Source organism: Centroberyx affinis, unplaced genomic scaffold (genome assembly GCF_046629955.1).
Source record: "Centroberyx affinis isolate AG114_WGS23_722 - 3 ecotype Tasmania unplaced genomic scaffold, CSIRO-AGI_Caff_v1 ptg001151l_1, whole genome shotgun sequence".
Classification (NCBI taxonomy): Eukaryota; Metazoa; Chordata; class Actinopteri; order Beryciformes; family Berycidae; genus Centroberyx; species Centroberyx affinis.
Genome location: NW_027279683.1, coordinates 78,224 through 98,621, shown reverse-complemented (window position 1 = coordinate 98,621; position 20,398 = coordinate 78,224). Strand labels below are relative to the sequence as shown.

Genomic DNA, 20,398 nt, shown 5'->3' with positions numbered 1-20,398 from the left:
ACTTTATTTTTATCAGATTTATCTAGATGTTCAGAGAACATCTAGAAATTTTACATTTAACTTCATGTTGTTTTGCTTTCAAAGCGTTTTCTTCTGTTACAAGAATTATTTTTCTGAAAGCTGCTGCAGCCAGGGATGCAAAGGCAAAAAACATGTTTGCACAAATGATCCTGCCGCTGCAGCATCTGTTGATTTGTCAGTGCCGCATGGACGGCCATGCGAGTCACGGACCAATATCAGCCCAGTGAAAGGCAAGCACACCTTGTACCAAAGTAGTTGTAGTGTTTGTTTAATTCCAGTGGTTTGTTTTGGAGAAGGCTTTGTTGTTTTACCTCCCCTGCATGGTTTGCCTTTGTGACTGCACTCTTTTTTATCTTTAGTAACTAAATCCATACACTAATTGGTAGAATGGAAACAGAAAGGCAGGAACTCTATAAATGAATTAATAAACAAATAGGCAACTGTGCAAGTTAAGCTTCCACTGCCCACCTGATAACATCAAATACCTTCCTATTAGATCTGGCCTGTATAAAATATAATTGAGAACTAACAACCTTTTGAATCTATTTAGTTTTGCTTCAACAAATCCCTCTGATTTGATCATTATCATTAGATGTTTCCATTGTCTAATAAGAGCACAGAACACTGTAGGGGTGACAGCCTTTGTCTGAAAATTATGTGTATTGGCTATTCTAGTCAGCAGAAAATGTGCTAAGCCCCACTCCCCTCGGCTATCAATTAGGGCTTAATGTCTGGCCTCCCTGCTGCCTACAGAAGACCAAGGGCAGACTGTTTCCTTGGGAGACATGACCGCAGTTCACACAACACTAATTACCAGCAGGGAATGACTTACACTGATGGGAGAGCTACCAATCACACCACACCAAATCAGGGTGAAACACAAGTTGAGAGCAAAAATATATTAAATAAATAAATAAATAAATCTGATTATCAAGAATCTATCCATGATATCTCAACTAATCCCTTTATGTAAAATATTTACATAAAGTGAAACAAGTAAATAGTAATGAGTGAAATATGTTTTTGATGCTTGACACTCTGCCTGAGTATGCACAACTTGCAAGACAAAAAGGTCTATTTCTGATAGTAAGCACCCCAATACAGCGTATTCAAAGTGTACAAGTCCACTGTGTGACATGGTGTTAATGAAATTGTCCTTGTCACTATATTAGGCTTCCTAATATGAATAAATGAGCCCTGATATAACAAATATCACTGGGAAAGTAAACTTAAGCATGTGTTCCAACCTGCTGTTCCACAGCACTGTAACTAACTACAGTTAAAGAGGAGCAAGACCAAGAAAACATGCTCAGTCTAGGTTTGTAAAGTTGACAAGTCTTCAAAGACCAGTCAGATTGGAACCATGAATGTGGCGTACAGAGGATGAATAAAAAGAGAAAATATTCCCCAAAGCAAAAGTTGATCTCTTTTTCAAAGATTGCCAAAAACACCAGAAAAATAGGGGATGGGGGTAAGCTTTAATGCATGCCTGAACTTACAGAAACTATCAACATTTCCCAAAGGGTGAAAAATATTCAAAATAACTGTGATGTCACCTATACTACAGTAGTCTTCTACCAAACCTCCCCCTATAATCTTCAAAATCAGTAACATTATTGGATGGCTAGGATATTTCCTACCATGATCAACTGCAGTAGCATTAGTAGGCACAGCGTGAGATCATTCTTCCCTTTTCCCTTTAACACTGTGGTGGTGAGCTTCACCTCTGTGATTAATTATCTATTATAGACTTTTCTCCTGATGTGTTCAGCATCAGATTGAATGGCCTGTGGGCTCTGGGCTGTGGTGGGTTGTCTGACAGAAGAATCATGGTCAAACCGTGTTTCTGACATCCAGTGCTATGATGTCAACAGCAATGAGGCCAGGTTTGACAATTCCATGCTTACAGGGGCACTTCACAAATAAAAATAAATTCATCACCATCTTGCCCCTACCTTGAGTATAAATATATCCACAGAAAGATTTTCACCTATGGATATTCAGTTTTAAGTTGCTTTGAATCACTATGACAATCACACTTGCTCTGTTTAGTATCGTATATGAAAGAACCTACACATTTAATAACTATAATTTGCTCGCAACAGCCCTCACTAAAGTGATGATACTTTAACTGAGCCCATTTCTAAATATATTGATCATTTTCTACAGCCCCTTCTCCCTTTACTGCCAGCTTTCATTCAGGTCACTACCAATGTTTTGGATAAACCCAAGGAACTCAAACACACTGGAGCTAATTCACTTCTGGCTACTATGGACATTGAAGCCTTATATACAAATATAGACCATCAAGAGGGACTTGTACAATTAAGATATTACTTGAGCCAGAAAACAGACACCGACTGCCCACCAATTGATTTCATTCTGTCATGAACTGAATGGACTTTAGCAAACTCAATTTCTTTTTTCAAGATAAACCTTTTAGACAGGCTAAAGGTTGCCCTATTGGTACTAGGCTTTATATAGGTAAATGGGAGGAGGATTGTGTGTTCCACCCGCTAAGTAACATCTTTACAGACCAGATCATTTGGTGGGGCAGATATATTGATGATGTGTGTCTGCATAAGAAGAAGAGCTGATTCAGTTCCATCAGTAACTTAACAACACTAACAAGAACATCAATCTGTCATTGGATTACAGTAAGGACAAAATTAACTTTCTATCTAAACAGGTGACCTTCATACCTCATTGTACAGAAAAAATACAGATAGAAATGGACTGTTATATGCAAGTTCTTTACACACTACCAGCCCTAAGGACAATATTGGACAATCTCGTACTCTAATCTGTACTGAAGAACACAAGATAAAACAAATCCTGAAAAAAAAACTAGAGTATTATAGAGTGTGATGCTGCTCTGAAAGATGTTTTCCCTGACCCATCTCTTGTTGTTTTAAAGAGAGCAGTGGCCCTGAGAGACAGACTGTGCACAGCCAAACTCCCAGCAGACTCCCCTCACCACTGGTTCAGGTCAGAGGTCAAAGGCTTGTGTAAATGTGGACACTGCAACCGCTGTAGTAATGTGACTCAGGCTAAAACATCTGAAGACTGGCAGTGTACATCATATACACCATATCATCAACTGTACCACAACACGTTATTGACGTAGGACGTGTTCAGGTATTAATGAGGATTTTGATTTAACTAGCCCATTTTTGTAAAAAAAATTTGTACCTATATTGCTTTTTTTTGTGACTAGTTTTGTTGTTTAGATTAGTTATGTAAATTGTAATTATTTTGTCATTGTAAATTATACTTATTATGGTTATCTTTTTTTATATTTTGATATTTTTTGTTTTGTACATTTGTATTGTCCTTGTTGTACATTGGTTTACCACACCCTTGTTTTCTGATTGTTTCACAACAAGATGTCTCTACTTGTTAACAGTAAACCTATATATATGACTGAGAAGTGATGAGCTGTTCTTTTACTCCCTGATGAAGGCATATTGCCAAAAGAAGTTGGAGTTTTTAACCAATTCAATATGAATCAGCCATGCAATAAAGGCTTTTTAACTTTTTTAAGTGTTGCTTTGGTCCTTTCTTTCTTTTTTGTATGAACAACTTTTTAAGAGTATGAGTATTGTCTACAGCGTTGAGGACCTTGAGCTTTTTTTGTCCATAAAAACATTAGTTTGACAGCTATGGTTTACAGATCATATCAAACAGGGATTGCAGTACTATCATGAATTCTCTGCACAAATTACAAATTAAATTTAATTGAAAGGCTGAAACATAGTCTATTAACATTTTTTAAATATTCACAATTAGAATTAGTGAGAAGGGGAAGTTCCAAACATCTATGCTTTCAAATATAAAAGCTTACAGGAACAAGCAATTACTAAAGTATTTTCCATTGGATTTTGTGCTACTTGATGGGCTGAAGAGCTTTCAATCAGGCTACACAGAGCATACAAATGTGGCCTGAATGCATAAAAACCTTTTCAGTTTTTCCTCTCCTGCCACTTACACAGAGAGAAAGAGAAGTATGGGCCGTGATTTAAATTTGATTTTAAAGTCCTTTCTATTAGATGAAGGATCATTTGGAGTAGACGAGGCTGTGATAACAACAGCCTGTTAAGAGTCATGGCGTTATGCATTATCGTGTCTTTGAAATACAACCCTAAAGAATATAACATCCTTTGTACTGACACGACTTCATGAGGGAGTGTTCAAGGTTTACATCACAGTGTTGCTCTCTACTAGTAGGTTTGTCTTCTTTCACTTATGCCCTGCATTTTAACCACTATCTACTCTATCCGTTTCTATAATAAAACATAAATATCAATGTCACAACAAAATTAATGTTAAAATTGTCTGAGCATAACTTTTTTTTTTTACAGATTTCTCCCACTCCCTGTAGTGCAGCCTTGACTGAAATAAAAAAAAGTGTATTTGCATAAATTGTGTAAATACACTTTTTTTTAAAATATAATCCAGGTACAACAGCCTGGTCTGTTCTGCCAGTGAGCCTTTACAACAGCCCATGCCTGCCAGTTGCATTAGTTTTGTTTGTGCTCAATAGGCCTATTTTATTAATACACAGGATCTGATGTAACTGCCCATGTTGCTATTTTGGGAGAGCACCTAGTGTAAGTGGAAACGAAGCTTGGATACAAGAGGAAGAAGGTGGATGAGAGCGGGCATGTCAGATGGCTCCTCCCATCACAGATGTTTTGTTGAATTTGGCCCACAACCCCTCCATGCTCATCTATCCTGCCCTGTGCCTACACTTCAGTTTACACCTAAAATGCAAGTTGAAGCCTTCCCAAACATGTATTACTTTGTTATTAGTTTCAACAACGACAGACTAATTGTACAGCTAGCTTGAAAATATATTCTCACGTAAATGTGTGACATCTCTCAGGGCCGATATTTATAAAGTGGAAAGTCTGTCTAAACTGCAAGACAATTCTTAAAGCAATGCAAATTGAAATATGACTTTAAGTAAGACTTGTGCATAAATGTTTTTAAGTCTTGAGAACACTCTCAACTCCTGTGTTATCTCAGAGAGCTTGACAGTTCTCCCACCCAATCAGAAGTTGCTAGCAAGTGGCTGCATTATCTAGACTGAAGCAGAGAGCCAAGCTCATTTTTGTAGACAGAAGTAACACTTGGTGCTCTTGTGGATTAAGAAAAAGTAGTGAAGTCCTGGGTTTACAGGTGTTCATTGGGAACAGGAATCAATTCTATAGAAAACTGAGATACAAGCTCTATTGAAAGCCTCCAGTGAGAAAAAAGAAGTACACTCTCAAAGTCCAAGGCACTCTAAACCCAGTAAGGAGGGAAGAGACTAAAAGCTTGAAGTTTAAAAAGCCTTTATTGTCACGGCTTAGAGCTAACGCATTTTGACCATAAGGTCTTCATCAGGACGAGAAATGGCTCCACAATGAGCAAGTCATGATTTAGAAATACTACAGCCAATCAAGGTACATACAAAAAGGTGTATGTAAAGACATTGGAGAACCAAACCAAGGAAAAATACCCCCCTAGAAAATACAATACAATAATGCAAAATTACAATATTATAATAATTAAAAAAGCTGAAAAAAAGGGATAATAAGGAACAAATATGCTTAACTATGAGTGTGAGAGAGGGCGAGAAAGAGCAAGACAGAAGAAAAGAAAGAGAAAAAAGAAAAAGACAGGGAGGAGGAAGAGAAGGACTCAAAGACACCCATATAAACCATAAAATCAATCCACTGAATCATCATAGGACCACAATACAAACATCACTCTGAGCACATACTATAGGACATGACAGATTACAACAACAAATTATTTTTTTAACAAATAACAGAAGATCTACCAGTAAACAATAGAATCTCTCTTCACTCAACCATGATCCAAAATACTGTAGGACTATACAAACAAACAGCTGAAACATCATTAGATCCTAAAAACATAATATAACCCACACTTCAAGCTGTAGCCTTGTATTAACAACTCAATCTCCTCATTTAACCCAGGATAGTTACAAGCATCAAATGTATGAATCCAAAAAAAATTCCCTTTGAACTAACCTCTGAAGTCTATTACCTCCATACTGATGGGTTCATAGATTCAACACCCTCAATACACAGAAGGGAGTGATTTTTATGTTCAGCTAACCAGTGTCATAAATGTCTGTTAGTGGCAAGGACAACTGAAATGATACACTACAAAGGAAGTGTTGCAATTAATTAAGTGTTTCTGTTCATATCTCTTGTTAGTTTTCAAATCAATAAATTCGTTATTTTGTACAACATTCCCTCACCGATTACAATTCATACACCTTATTTCTGTTTTTTATTTTTCTTTCCTTAAAGACCAGCCATCCCCAAATGCTTTACCCCAACCAAATGCATAGAATATTTTACACAGAGGGTCGGTTCATTGAAATCACCTCCAGGATCACAAAAGTCTTCTACTTCTAAGTGTGACACTGTATTTAGGGAATTCCTACTATATCACAGATGTAGGCTACATATATAACTTTTTAAATAAAAGGATTTTTCGAGTATAGCCGGACAGATTTAGACCATCTCCACTTATACCTAAAATAAATCCAATACAGCAGATAAGAGTAGGTGACATATTGGCAATTGGCAGCATTCAGCGAATCATTTGCTACCAGGCAGGATGTACTGAAAAGGACCTGGAGGAGCTTTGCGTTTGTCGGCATTGACAGAAGACTTAGCAGAGACCTGGGGTACAGACTACCTGAGAGACAAACCTTTTATCTGCTGTAAATACTCGCTCCTCAACTTCAAAAGTGTCAGCCAGCACAACAAAACTCTATTGCAAGTAAACCCGATACATCCAAGCACCCGTTTACCGCGAAATCTCTTCAGTGCATGAGAGGGAGCAATCGATTCTGACTTGAACAACCTGAGATGGCTCACGAGTCCGCAGGGTGAAAGTCAATGAATGACCGCTAGCGAGAACTTCTCCACTCCGAGACATGACATCAAAGCTGTGGTAATGCCTTTATATATATATATAAAAAAAATGCCCATGCGTACAGCTGCATTAATAATTCCCCTTGATTTTTGGGTTTGGGTTGCTCCTATGTCTCAAGATCAAAAGTCCACTTGACTTTTCCGGGCTATACTGCTGACTCGCAGGAAAATCCCTTTTCTCGTAATAAGCCATAATAAGATTAATGCCATCAAATCAACATCATAATGAGCGACATTAGAATCAAGGAAGCTGAATCTACCCAATCCTTCCTATTGTATCTGGATGCTAGTTCACTTCGCCTATAATTATCAGGCGTGACAGGCAGAGGTACTCATTTAGGGTCAATGACCAGATCCACTTGACTACCTTATAATCAAATGCTAAGCTGATTCTGTATTGGCACTCTTCCTCTTGACACCTAGTAAATAGCAGCCTTGCACTAGATGTAATTATGACAGTGACACAGACTGTAAGATGACAGGTAGTGAGGGGCTGTCAATCCAAACCATTAAAACAGTCATGAAACCACCCATCTCTATACAACAAGGTTTAAGAACATGTAGCATGTATTTCACACATAAACATCTAGAAACAAATGTGAAATGTTTTGTCTTTGGAAAAGACTTCTATATATGCCCGACCATAGACTCTAAAACAATATTAATTTGGGAAACCACTAATTTCTATCCATGGGCCAGTGAACTCTTATTTTTAAATGACTAGTTTAGGATTCAAAGTTAGTTATCAAAATAGATGTGGTGTGATGTAAGGGGTGTTAAAAACAAATGATTTCTTATTTATAATGATATTTGTATTAATTGAATTGTATTAATTGAAAAGAAAATGGTATAAACCTAAAGTAAGAACTTATTATGAACTTACTGAACAGCTATGTGTCAGAACTATAGGCCAGATGCCAAAGTTCTCTCTGTGCACAGTAAAGGTCAAGTCAGTTAACACCTCAGAGGACAGAATCACTTATATCATTTTAGAGAAAGTGAAAATCAAAGCATTTTATTTTCTACTGTTCTTTGTATGGTGATTTTTGCATAAATGATTCTTCAATAGTTAACAATAAAGGCGTCTATTTCAAAGGAAATATGAAACTATTTTTAATGAGTGCATTCTGCAGCGGCTGTGTTTTGGATAAAGAAAGAAGCCTATTCATTTGTCAGTTGACCTTATGAATCAAAAAGGATCTAAATGAAAGATCTTACTGATGATGAAAAACTTCATTGAACAAAAACCCCAAACATTGCTTCAAAGCCAGTGGCCAGAGGCCTCAAGTGTATCAGGGGACTGGGAGAGGTCAAGCCAATCAATAAAGTCAGTTATCTGCTTCTGACACATGTGCAGGACAGGAAGTAGACACAGGTAATAGAGTATAGAGCTGGGTGAGGATCCTTCAAAGTGCATTATTTCATCTGAAGTGGCAGGCAAAGAGTGACATTTAAAACCAGTCGATAGCGGAGTAGGACAACTAAATCACACCCAATCCTACTGTATGAAATAATATTGTCCGCCATTATGCTCCATCTGACAGGTATCAATTTCTGCACCATCAGGGGGAGATTCGACAGCAAAGCCCACAAATCCTATTAGAGTGTTTTGCTGATTAATCCCCATATTTTCCCTGATAACGGGATATCGGGTGTCATGAATGCTAAGTCCACTGCCTCGTCCAATGTTGTACGGGACAAACAATTAATTTCTAGCCTGGCATGGAACATATCTTCATCTAATTTGACTGCCTTTCTCAGGACCTCCTTTTAATTATCATAATGGAACCTGATAGCCAAAATAAATGTAAATCTTAAAAAGTTCCCCTGAATGAAGCAGCCGTTCACAATTGTAAGTGTAACTCAATACAGCCAACACTGAATTATAGGCTGACTTTAACATGCTATAACAGACAGACAGACAGACAGACAGACACCGTATTAATCCCCTGGGGGAAATTAAGGAATCATAGTAGATCATTACAACAGATGATCAACCACTTTCAAATGGCATACACCAAATAGCCAGCCATGAGCAATTTCATTCTCTTACTCCCTCAGTAAAGTCGTATCAAACCTGTTCTTCACACCATGTTCCTCTGCAGGACGTGTTCTCTAAGCAAACAGGAGGCAGCCCCCTGGGATCCACACTAGAGGCTGCTATTGCACACGGTTTTACCTCTTGCACGTCTCTGGACTATCAACAATGGCTTGACATCATCCATCTAATTTTCTGCCCTTACACAATTTTGTTCATACTGCCATTTCTTCTGCAGCAGTTAGAAAATTCAAACATTTATTAGTAATACTTTAAAGTAGGGCTGCAAAATATGGACGAAACGTCATATTGTGACATTTTTTACACTTACTGCAATTGCGCTACAACTTGCAATATGTGGTTTTGAACACTTCCAGAACCCCCAATACAAAAGTATATCCTGGTCATGCATCTACTTGTTATCCGAGTGTAACCATAACACATTACACCATCTCCTGTTTGATTTCCCACTGATGATGAATCTTTTTTGTAGCGATTATTCAACCCAAAGGAGAGCTTCATCTTTTCATCTGCCCCCCTCCACAGGGTCGGTGAAGTGCCTCTGGTGCTGATAGGGCCGCATCATCTCGCACAAGGACACTTCAGCAGGGCGGCTACTTGCTGCTACGAGGGATTAAAGCCGGGCCTTCCGGCTGAAGAAAGGTCTTGCTAATCACTAGCCCTCCCTGCTGCCTCTTGTGTCAGAGTTCTTCTAGGTTCGAGTGAAGCGGTCCTCATTGTTGTCGTCTCAATCGTTGAGTGTACGTATGAATACAAAATGAACACAAGATAAAAAAATGATAAAAAGTGGCGAGAAATGCTACTAAATGTGTAACTAGATGGCCTTTCTGGTGTAAATGAGCACTGTATGAATGCAATTTCGCATCTATCTATCTATCTATCTATCTATCTATCTATCTATCTATCTATCTTGTAGTGTTTTCTCACACAGGTTGTATCTCGCCAGCTGCCTCGCACCACTTCACACACGCAGCTCTTCCTACCATTTACTGTGAAGCAGTGTAACAAGGTCAGAAGTACAGTTAAGCTCCCACAACACAACCTTGTATCTTACGACAGGCTGCTCCTAATTAAGACAAAGGACTTGTATTACTGCTACAGGCATCATTAAAATCCACCCAAAGCCCACAAATTGTATATAATAAGAGAACTGTTGACACCAAGCCATGAAAAACAGACTGGAGACATTAGAGAGGTGCATCACAACATGCAAAACAGCTCCCTCTACCACAGCACAAGGGCTGAACCAAAGGGAACCATGCAAATGGACAAGAGACATAGGAGCAAGTGGGGAACAGAAGTACTTGTAATGCTTGAAAGTCCTGTACACTTGGATAAGCCAATAGGCTACATACTGTACCATCCCCAGGCACTTTACTATAACTGCTGATATATTTCCTAGGATATAAATTAATCTTAAAACGCACCAGCCGACACATTCGGACCATTATACATATTGTATACCAAATCAGAGAATGGCATTCCTGATGAAATAACCTGGAGGTCAGCCAAATCTCAGTAACAACATACTTAAAAAAAAAAAAAAAAACAGTTGAGTCCTCATTCAAAAATCAATAGTCATTTTATTAATGCACTGTAAAGCCTACAAACCTATATTATGTCAATCACTGCCAGCATTGGTCTATTTGAATGAAACCAAGCCAAATTACCGGTGCACCCATTGTACTGAGACAAGTGCACTGACATACTGTAATATTAAAAATGTAAGCATTCTCTTGTAGGTATGAAGGTAATTACTTTTATAGGGAAAGCAATTACAGAAGTGCTTCACATCACTCTGCTAAAGCCCAACTCATTCTTATTTAGCACAGATAGAAAAGAAACGTGAATGAAACAAATGCAGGAAAGGCCCCTTGGGAATCAACATGCTACAGTAATTATAAAGTTAATACAACAAGAAAGACACACACACATGCACACAGCCATCACCTCTTTCTAATTAGAGCGCACCACTCCCTCAATTCATTAACCTTCTTTACTCGCCTCTGGACAACAACAAAAACAAGCTTTTGACAATGCTGACAGACGTCCATACTGATCTGAACAACACACTTTAGCTGAACAATGTATTATTAATGGGTCTGATGACAGGGAAACAATCATTCTTAAGTGTATCGTCAGTTGGTAGGTTGTTAAATTGTTTTTGACAAATCTAAAAATACATTCTGTAAACTGTCCCATTATTCAGTCACTCTTAAGGCTTCCCTTCTTTTTGAGTGCAGATCAAGCAAAAAATTCTGCATCTTTTTTGCTTGCACTCACCACATTTTATTTCACATTATTGAATACTACACCACAAACAGCGCGATCACATTTACCTTTTGAGTAAAAGGCATGTTCACACATCACAATGGACAAAATACTAAATAGGTAATTATTTTAGACATCCTCAAAAATATTTCTCAGATGTTGCTGCTTAGTTTCGCTATTTCTCATACAGAAAAGGAAAGCCAATCAATAATGCAGAAAATAAACACACTGTAAAGATAAATATTTGAGGATGTTTTGATATGTGATTAATAACTATGTAGTAAGAACTCACAGACAAGGAGTGTGAGGCCACATTTAGTTGTGGAGGAGTGTTGTTGGCTTTAAACTACAGGCAGAAATAGATCATTACATTAATGCATAGCATGCTGTACTAAACTATTTCACACAGTCTAGTACATATGGACAAATGAGCATTCAAATTGCCAGATAACTGTCAGCAACTATAAGAAATCTTTGTTAAACAACCCAAATTAAAACATAACTTTTTGAACATATTATCTATCATAACAAAATAGAAGCACACACCGAAGACCAAAATAATGCAGAAATGTGTCAACCTCCTGCCTTGAGCCCCAAGCACTGACACCTATTGTAAATGAAACATGTGTCCATTTCTTCCTATGCATTTAACATAATCACGATCCGACTTTAATGACGTCACCCCTTCCTGGCCTGAGAATGAATGGGAAGTTGCAGTTGAAGCGGTTACATTGATTTACCTGACAAACTAACTTCCTCGTTTCCATTTGAATTCTAAAGTGCGAGCGCCGGGGCATCCTCGCCACAGAACGGCTCTTTTGTTTGGTTTAGCTGGCGCCACAGGGCACATAAAGACCTGTGGTACAATGTCTTGTGTGCAACTATGAACAAGGAAGGGAGGTGGTGGCGTTCTTTAAAGTTAACGCAGCCAACAATAAATTCACATAGCAATTACACAAAATGTTAATGGCTTCTACTGAGAATTCCATTAAGATTATGTCAGAATGTCTGCTGTCAAATTTTCACAAAGAGTAACAGTGTCAATGTGTTCACAGAGGAACACATTGACACTTAAACAATGAACATGAAAGTCAAATGTTATCTGCTTCATTCACAGAATTTGCTCGACAGTTGAATAAAACATTACAGGGAAATAAAATCGCGAAACAGGCAAAACTTACCTTTGTTTATTGTGAAATTAGTGTTGGAGCATAAATCCTGTTTTATTGCTTTAATTAGTCTACAGAGTGCAGTCTAATTAAAATTAAGGACATAAAATGAGTCGCGGGGAATTAGGATTCACAACACACAGTTTGAGTTGAATAAAAAAAAAAAGCCATCCCTTTGAACATGTTTATCAAACTCAAGCAGAAATTATGCTGAGTTACTGCTGACTTCGTCAGCCGGCTGGAGGAAATTATAAATCTCTAAAAGGTCTTGGATTAAAATCATCTGACATGATGTGAAAAAAGGCAATTTCATTTTTCAATACTCTCCACTCCCTCTCCACTTCCACTGGGCTTGTCTGTCCATTTATATCTTACGTTATGACACAATGAATACAATAATGTGTTGATAAAGTACAGCAATTGGTTTTGACAGTTGTCCTAATTTCACCCAATACTTGAATCAAGTATTAGCTTGAGAGGCACAAGCCTCACTACATACTCCATTATCATAAAGAGTCAATAAAGCATAAGATCCAGGCAGACAGCCTTTCACTCAACACAATCAATCCAGCTCAGGAACACACAGCTCTCATCCCCCTGCAGGCAGGTTATACACATAAAATCCCACAGAAAATGTAAGGCTGTAGTGACAATAACTCATTAATTTGGGGACATATTCAGAATCACATGAGCTATGGATTTCTAAAACTATATAAACTAGTTAAGTTTAGGACATTTGAAACAGTTCTTCAGTCAATCAGTCAGTGGATATTAGTCAATTTCAACCTTTTATAATCATCAACAGAATCATCCTCACAAGTACATCTACATATTTCAGTGAAAACTACCACCACAGCTCTGTGAATAGATTCACACATGCAGGACACACACACACACAGTCAGCAGCATGCCACAGAGCCAAATTGTTATTCACTCTGTACTGCCAAGTGTTAACACAAAAGGTCTGAAAGTCCTAACTGTGTTCCATTAACCAGCACATACACGCTGCAGGAGCCTCACAAACCATCCACACATGCAAACTAACTCACGCAGCCTCGAACGCACGCAGAACCGGCTCCGTTCGCTCCCCTACCTGTAGCCCCCGTCTCCTCAGAATGCTGGACTCGTCCATGGCACAGGACACGACTTATCATGCCTCCCTACCGGTGCACAGCCATGCTGCACTGCCTCGGCTCCAGCCTCCTGCTCCCTCCCTCCCTCCCTCCGGCTAAATCTGATCTTAGCAGCTGCTAAACACTTCCATCAGAACTTATCTGATTGGAGGGGGGCAGTCAGCTGACACCTCCTCTTGTTCCTCCCGTCTGTAACTTCAGGAGTGAGGGAGAGAAATGAAGGAAGAGAGACAGAGAGAGAGAGAATCGGGCAGCAGGGAGAAGACAGGCAGTTCTAATTTAGCGTAGCAACTAGAGCGAGGGGGTGGGTGGGTGGGGGGGTAAGCAGGGGGTTACCGGGGGGCCCCAGGACTCATTTTCTCTGAGCGGCCACGCTTTTCGGGCACCCTAGGTGACCATGACAATTACAGGATATCCTTCACAGCATTGTGGAGGCTGAGCATTGCCTCAGCCTCCACAATGAATCCGGCATCCTGTCTGCGGCAGGCGGGCTAACGGACTTAGCCGTCTCATTGCAGTCAATGAGTCATTCAATCACTTGAAGACTCTAGCGCACCTGAAGGTTAGGCTGGCAAAGGAACCAGGACGGCAGAGACTACACTTGACACAAAATAAAGAAGACAGAGAGAGAGAGAGAGAGAGAGAGAGAGAGAGAGAGAGAGAGAGAGAGAGAGAGAGAGAGAGAGAGAGAGAGAGAGAGAGAGAGAGAGAGAGAGAGAGAGAGAGAGAGAGAGAGTAGAGTAAAATAATAGTCATGCACACTGCAAAGCAAAAAAAAAATAAAAAAAGTGGTTCTGCCCAAGTCTTCTAACCCGGTGTGAAAATGTGTTGTGGGCTGATTTGGATGTGTGAAGGCTTCCCTCACTCCGAACAACACACTACTTACCATTATCACGCCGCAATCGACTGTACTAGACCACCGCACTCCCCTGCACAACCTGTTATGTGTACAACTGCATATCCTGCGTCAATTTCCAACAATTTCACGCACTGCCTCTATCTATTACAACTCATTCCAGGACCGCACAGATCTGAGTTTTGAGGCGGCTGGCAAGTGACCACAGATCTTCACAGTCGCAAACTCAATGTCCCCACACTCTACTCCCCTACTGAATTATTAGCATTTAGAAAATAAGTTGTTTCCCAATGCAATGATGCCAATTCCATCCTGCAATTTCACAGTCCGTTTCAGTCTGTGTTTTTCTTTGGCCCCCACCTCCCCTTCTCTTTTTTCACCCTCTCTCTCTCTCTCTCTCTCTCTCGCGCTCATTTCCATTCACTGTGGTACCGCTCTGTGAATATTAAGTGGGCCCCTTCCATTCTCCTCATCGCCAGCCAAGCTCAAATGATTTCTGTTAGCGAGCACGGACTGGAATGACAGCTACCTACTATGGCTGGTGGAGGAGGAGCACGGAGGAATGTCAGACAGGTGACCGCTACATAAACTTTCCCTATTGTTCGACCTGTGCGACAGAGAGCCGGCGGAGTGTTGCGTGGCGGCTGGGGCGACAGCTATTTGTGCCGCTGTGCTGATAAGGGAGGAGAGAGGAGAAAGGCCGGGCCTGTGCTTGGGTAATCACGCTGTTTTTGTATAAACCTTTAAAACCTCAGAGGAGGAGGAGGATTACAGCAGTCAACTCCCTGGGCTTGAACAATGCCCTCCAGATTACCTGCGGGAATTAAAACATCCCGTTGCTTCCAACTGACTAGTCCCGATTCACTGCTCCGTCTTTTGCTGCTTTTTTTTTTTTAAATCCACTTTGGACTGAGAATGAGGATGAGAAACTGCAAGAACACAAGGGAAGGGTCATTTGTCTTATTCAATAGAGAGAACTCGCCCCGCAGTGTAAATTGAAAGTAAATACTGCAGGCACTATGCTCCTACCTGCAGCATTCAGAGAACAATTCATACAATAGCTTGCCTCCAGCTCATATAAGGATTCAAATGTCAGCAAATGACTTCATGGGCAAAGGGCAAAGGCTGTGACAGCAACAACCTTCATTGGTTTACAGTTGTTTTTTTTAAACATCTGTAGCCCGATCACACACGGCGGTTACAGCTGCTTTGAGGGTGGGTTTAGGGGGCATGGAGCCATAAAGGCCGATAGTCTCTGCCAGCAGCCTCGGAGCGGGGCTGCAGAAAGGCCTCTAGGGCAAGTCCAGGGGCTTTCTGTGACTCATTTCCTCCTGGCAGGTGGGCAGCTGAGGTCATTTCCTCGCTGCCTAGAGAGAGAGGAGGGAGCGTTGGCGCTGAAAGCATGCAGAGAGTGCTGATTGAGTGACCCACAGCCTCTGCTCCGCCTGAGCTTACCAGAGCAAGAGGCAACCTGCGGATCCAAGGCGGGCAGAGGAGGGGCACAGCCTGCGGAGAAAGCAGGAAGGAAAGAAAGAGAGTCGGGTGTCTCAACCTTTGTCAATTCCCTGCATGTAAAGCAGCGCAAACATCCCATCTGTCCAAAGCCAATCTTTCTGGAGTGAGAATATAACCAACCGTGATCAAACTCTAAAGAGCCCAACAGAAGAGGCAAGCCTCTGACCTTAACAACCAGTATAAAGATACCAAGAGGAACTAATGGTTGTAATCTATCACTCTCAATACCAGTCCTGTTTTCCAATCTTACAGAAAACATGATAGGCACAACTATAAGGACCAAACTGTATATGAATTTATGCATTCATGACATGAAATGGATGTCAACTTGAGACCACCTGGGAAATCCAACCGGAGTCACTTATAGCCTTTCTTCTCATTTCATTTCTCCCACTTTCAAAGCAACACAAAGTGACATTCTGTACAAGGCAATCACAGTAGAATCTCAAAACAGAGAAAATGTCACTTCCAACGGAGCAGATGACAGGGGTCTGACAGCTCAACTGCAACTACTTCATCAAGAGTGACAGTTTTCATTTACATTACTGCAACATGTCTCATGATGTAGAATTTTGAATTCTGTAAGGTCGCTACTGTGCCTTGACTTCCAAAGCTGTTTCTATAGAGCAGGACAGGCAGACATTTCTTAACTTCTTTAAAAGTTAAAAAGTGAAATAAACTAAAATGAAACAAAAAAACAAGCACATAATTTATGACAAGCTAATGGGTTTTTTTTTTTTAAAACAATGCATCCTGCTCCCATCACATCATTGTTAGCTCTTAAATTTTTTCACAGAATTTGAGGATACATTTATCAGTGAAGTCCGGCATACTAGGATCACCGTAGTTATCATTAATGCAACTTTGGGATCAATAGATATAGACAACAAAAAACAGCCAATCAGGAAAGAGAGAGGGAAATTAATGACATCACCAATCAATAGGAAACTCTCCCCTGAGTCCAACATGCCATCACTGATCTCAATGTGACTCTGGAATCAATAGAAATAGATAATCAAAAACAGCCAATCAGGAAAGGGGGAGGGGCTTAAATGACATCACCAGCTAACAGGAAACTCTGGTGTTCATCTTGATTGCTGAATCTGTAACCTCCTCGCCCTCACTCCACTCTGGAACAGGCAAATCAGGTATATTTTGCTCCTTTGCTTTTGCCTTTCATGACATTACTTTATTTTAATGAGGTAACAAAGCTTGCTGGCAAGTGCTAATTAGGTAGTATTCATCCAAAAAACAACAACAGTTTTTGAGACATTTATTCCTAAAGTCTTTCAAATATAAAAGTGTAGAAAGCTGGGAAGTCTGAACAGAGTTCCCACACTCACTTGTACATCAAATTCAAGAACTTTTCAATGCCTTTCAAGGTCTTGTTTGATGAAATTCAAGGGCTCAAAATTGGTATGTGTACTGTATCAACATTAGACATAATAGAAGCCTCAATTCTTACTCATGATCTTGTCAAATCGAGAACTCGTACTGAAATCCTTCATTTTAAAACTTGTGCTATATAAATACACATATCCATCAGACAGTTTTCCTGTTAATCCTAGGATGGAGAGGTGCTATATTTTAATTTGAAAAAAAAAAAGTACTTTCAAGGTACTTTTTGAAGGTGGTGGCAGGGAGACTGTGTAACATCTGGCCAGGGACTACAGGTGAAAATTAACTCTGGCACATTTACATTCGGAGTAATGTTTATTAATGTGCACTGTCGCTCTTAAAATAGACCAAATTAGGGGCACCCCAGTGGTTCACCGAGTAGAGCGCATACCATAAGGCTCAGTCCTTCCCGCAGCGACCCGGGTTCGAGTCCGGCCCACGGTCATTTGCTGCATGTCCTCCCCTCTCTCTCCCATGCCTTCCTGTCTCTCTTTCTCACTAACTCTGTCGAACAAAGCATAAAAATGCCAAAAATAAATCTTAAAAAAAAAAAAAAATAGACCAAATTAAATAAATAAAAAAGGGCATACACTCATTTTCAAAAACTTTTAAGGCTTTGTCCACAAACTTTCAAGTATTTTCTAGGCCCGTGGGAAACCTGTTCGAATGGCTGGAATCAACTTCTTGTCCATTTTGCACTTGCCAGGCCGAACTATTATTCATGGAATTAAACCCCATCAGTAAGGAAACAAGGAAGCACAGAAATCTGACTGCGTTCATCTGAGGCCAACTTTCCTCGGCCAACAAGCCTGTTGACCGTCTACACATCGGCCAAGTTTCCCCGGTCGCTCGGCTCTATAGGACATTAATGGACTTCCAGCGACTTGTTGTTGTGTCCTGCGGCTCGCAGTGCGAACGCACACGGCGAGAGGCAGCTCCGTGTGTTGTGTTATGTACGTCATGTGGAGGGACACACAACTAAAGTTAACATGGAGGAGGAGTGTAAAAAAAACAGAAGTGGAACAGCGTCATGCCCTTGTCACTTCATCTTCTGTTGCCATGGAGAACACTATAAAAGAATCTTTGCTATTCATCAGTCCAACCATGTGTTTTTGTGTCGACAATATACTTTAAAATGATGTTCAATTTTTGGCAGTACCTTGGGTTGTGTAGCTTCCTGGACATGATAAAACCCCAAAATTATCTGTTGCTCTGATAGAGACCATCTCCATTCACTGCCATTATATGGTGAAACGGGTCTCAAAATCACACTTCTAGCACATAAACAAATGCAAACAAAGCAGATTCTGACAATATATAAAAAAACTAGTCATTCTGCTGATTTTTTTTAAGTGAATCACTTTCTTTATGTTATTAAAGAAAAGAGTAACACTAAAATTCTTCCAACCGGATTTCAGTGTTACACTTGTTTAATTTTAACAGAAAGCAAAAGAACAACTGATAGTGCTGGCTTGTTCAGTGGCTAATTCAGCAAAATTCTGAAAACATGTTTGACTCCTAACAAATGAAATACAACTATGGCAAAATGAGAAAAAGAAATTATCAGTTAAATACAAGGTAAGTGATCTTGAATGTGCTGAAGACTTTCATGGCTTATACAGTGAAAACCAGCATTTCTCACAAAATAGTGAAAGCGTCTTAAGCATCAGAAGTGGGATTATGGAGGTTCTATCAAAACAGGGTAACAGGGTAGCCACATATACCCGAGTCCCTTCCTTTGCAGCTACATATTGCACCAACAAACAGTCGTATCAGCAAAGGACATCACTGACTACAATAATGAGGGAGAATGAGAGTCCACAAAGCCACAACATCAGGATTATGACAGTCTTATCTCCATATCACGCCAGAAGTGAAGTATTGATTTTCTGCCAAAGAGCATCACAGTCAAGAGAGATGTGCCACGCTATGGAAAGACCGTTGCACACCCAGGGGCATGACGGAAGAGCATAGAGGGGGAAAAAAAGGCAAAAGCAATAACAGGAGTCCTGGGAGGCAAGGGGCAAGGCATGGTTGACAGAAACAAAGGAGTCTTAAAGCAGCAATGAAGGTGCAGACGAGTAGAGGACACAAAACACATTTCTATTGTCTGCGTTTTAAGCCCTTGAGCATTCAAAAATTATTCAAAAATATATGTAACCAAACAATAATACCAAGAACTGTCAAGCTTTAATATGAGGATATTTTCAACCATAACAGGTTTCCTTTCTGTACCTGGTCCAGAAGAATTTGGACTGAATAAGTTAAAAGGCAATTCCACCATGATTGATTGGTTTCTGCTCATTACCTGCCTTCCCTTACTGTTTTACATTATTGTAGATCGTTTTCCAATGTTTTTATCACTTTATGAGAATTTGCTATGTTAGCTTGACAGAAGGCGGGTCCTGATGTAACTGCAGAGAACATTAGCTATTGGTTAAAAGATTTATTTTGGAGAGGAAAACGTGGAAATTGAACATGTAGTTATCTTGCCTCTTCTTGTTTACAAGCAGAAGCCCAATTCTCGAATACGTGCCTTAATATGAAATGGTGAATGGAGGGTTAGGGTTATTTAAAATGATTGATTATTAAAATGATTGCAAAGAGATTGTAGGCTACTCATTAACAGTGATGGATTACCTTTACTGATTGAATCAGAAGTACCCAGTGTTGTTTTCTATGCCGTTTAGAAATGAATTTTTATTTTTTTATTTTTTTTTTTAGAGACTTTGGAACTCTCAGCAGCTCTGAAGAGCCGTCATTGTGAATCTGATCATATGGTATTAAAAGGTCAGCAATAGCACATGAATCATGTCCTTCTTCATTAATAATGAAGAACAAAAAATTTAGCTCAAAATTTTACTCGGAGCAAGTGCAGTGAAACTGTAATAATATTGTCACTTTCCTGGTTTCTGGTCAAAAAATGAGCAATGACATAGCCTGCACAGAAACCATAAACTATTGCACATTTCAAAATCGCACATTTCAAAACTGAACAAACAGAAACAAAATCCAAA

At 39.7% G+C, this 20,398-nt stretch overlaps 1 protein-coding gene across 1 annotated transcript in view; it reads right to left on the bottom strand.

The window, feature by feature from the left end:
* mast4 (microtubule associated serine/threonine kinase family member 4) overlaps positions 1–20,398 on the bottom strand; it is a 96,154-nt gene that overhangs the window by 48,313 nt on the left and 27,443 nt on the right. The window lies entirely within an intron of this gene.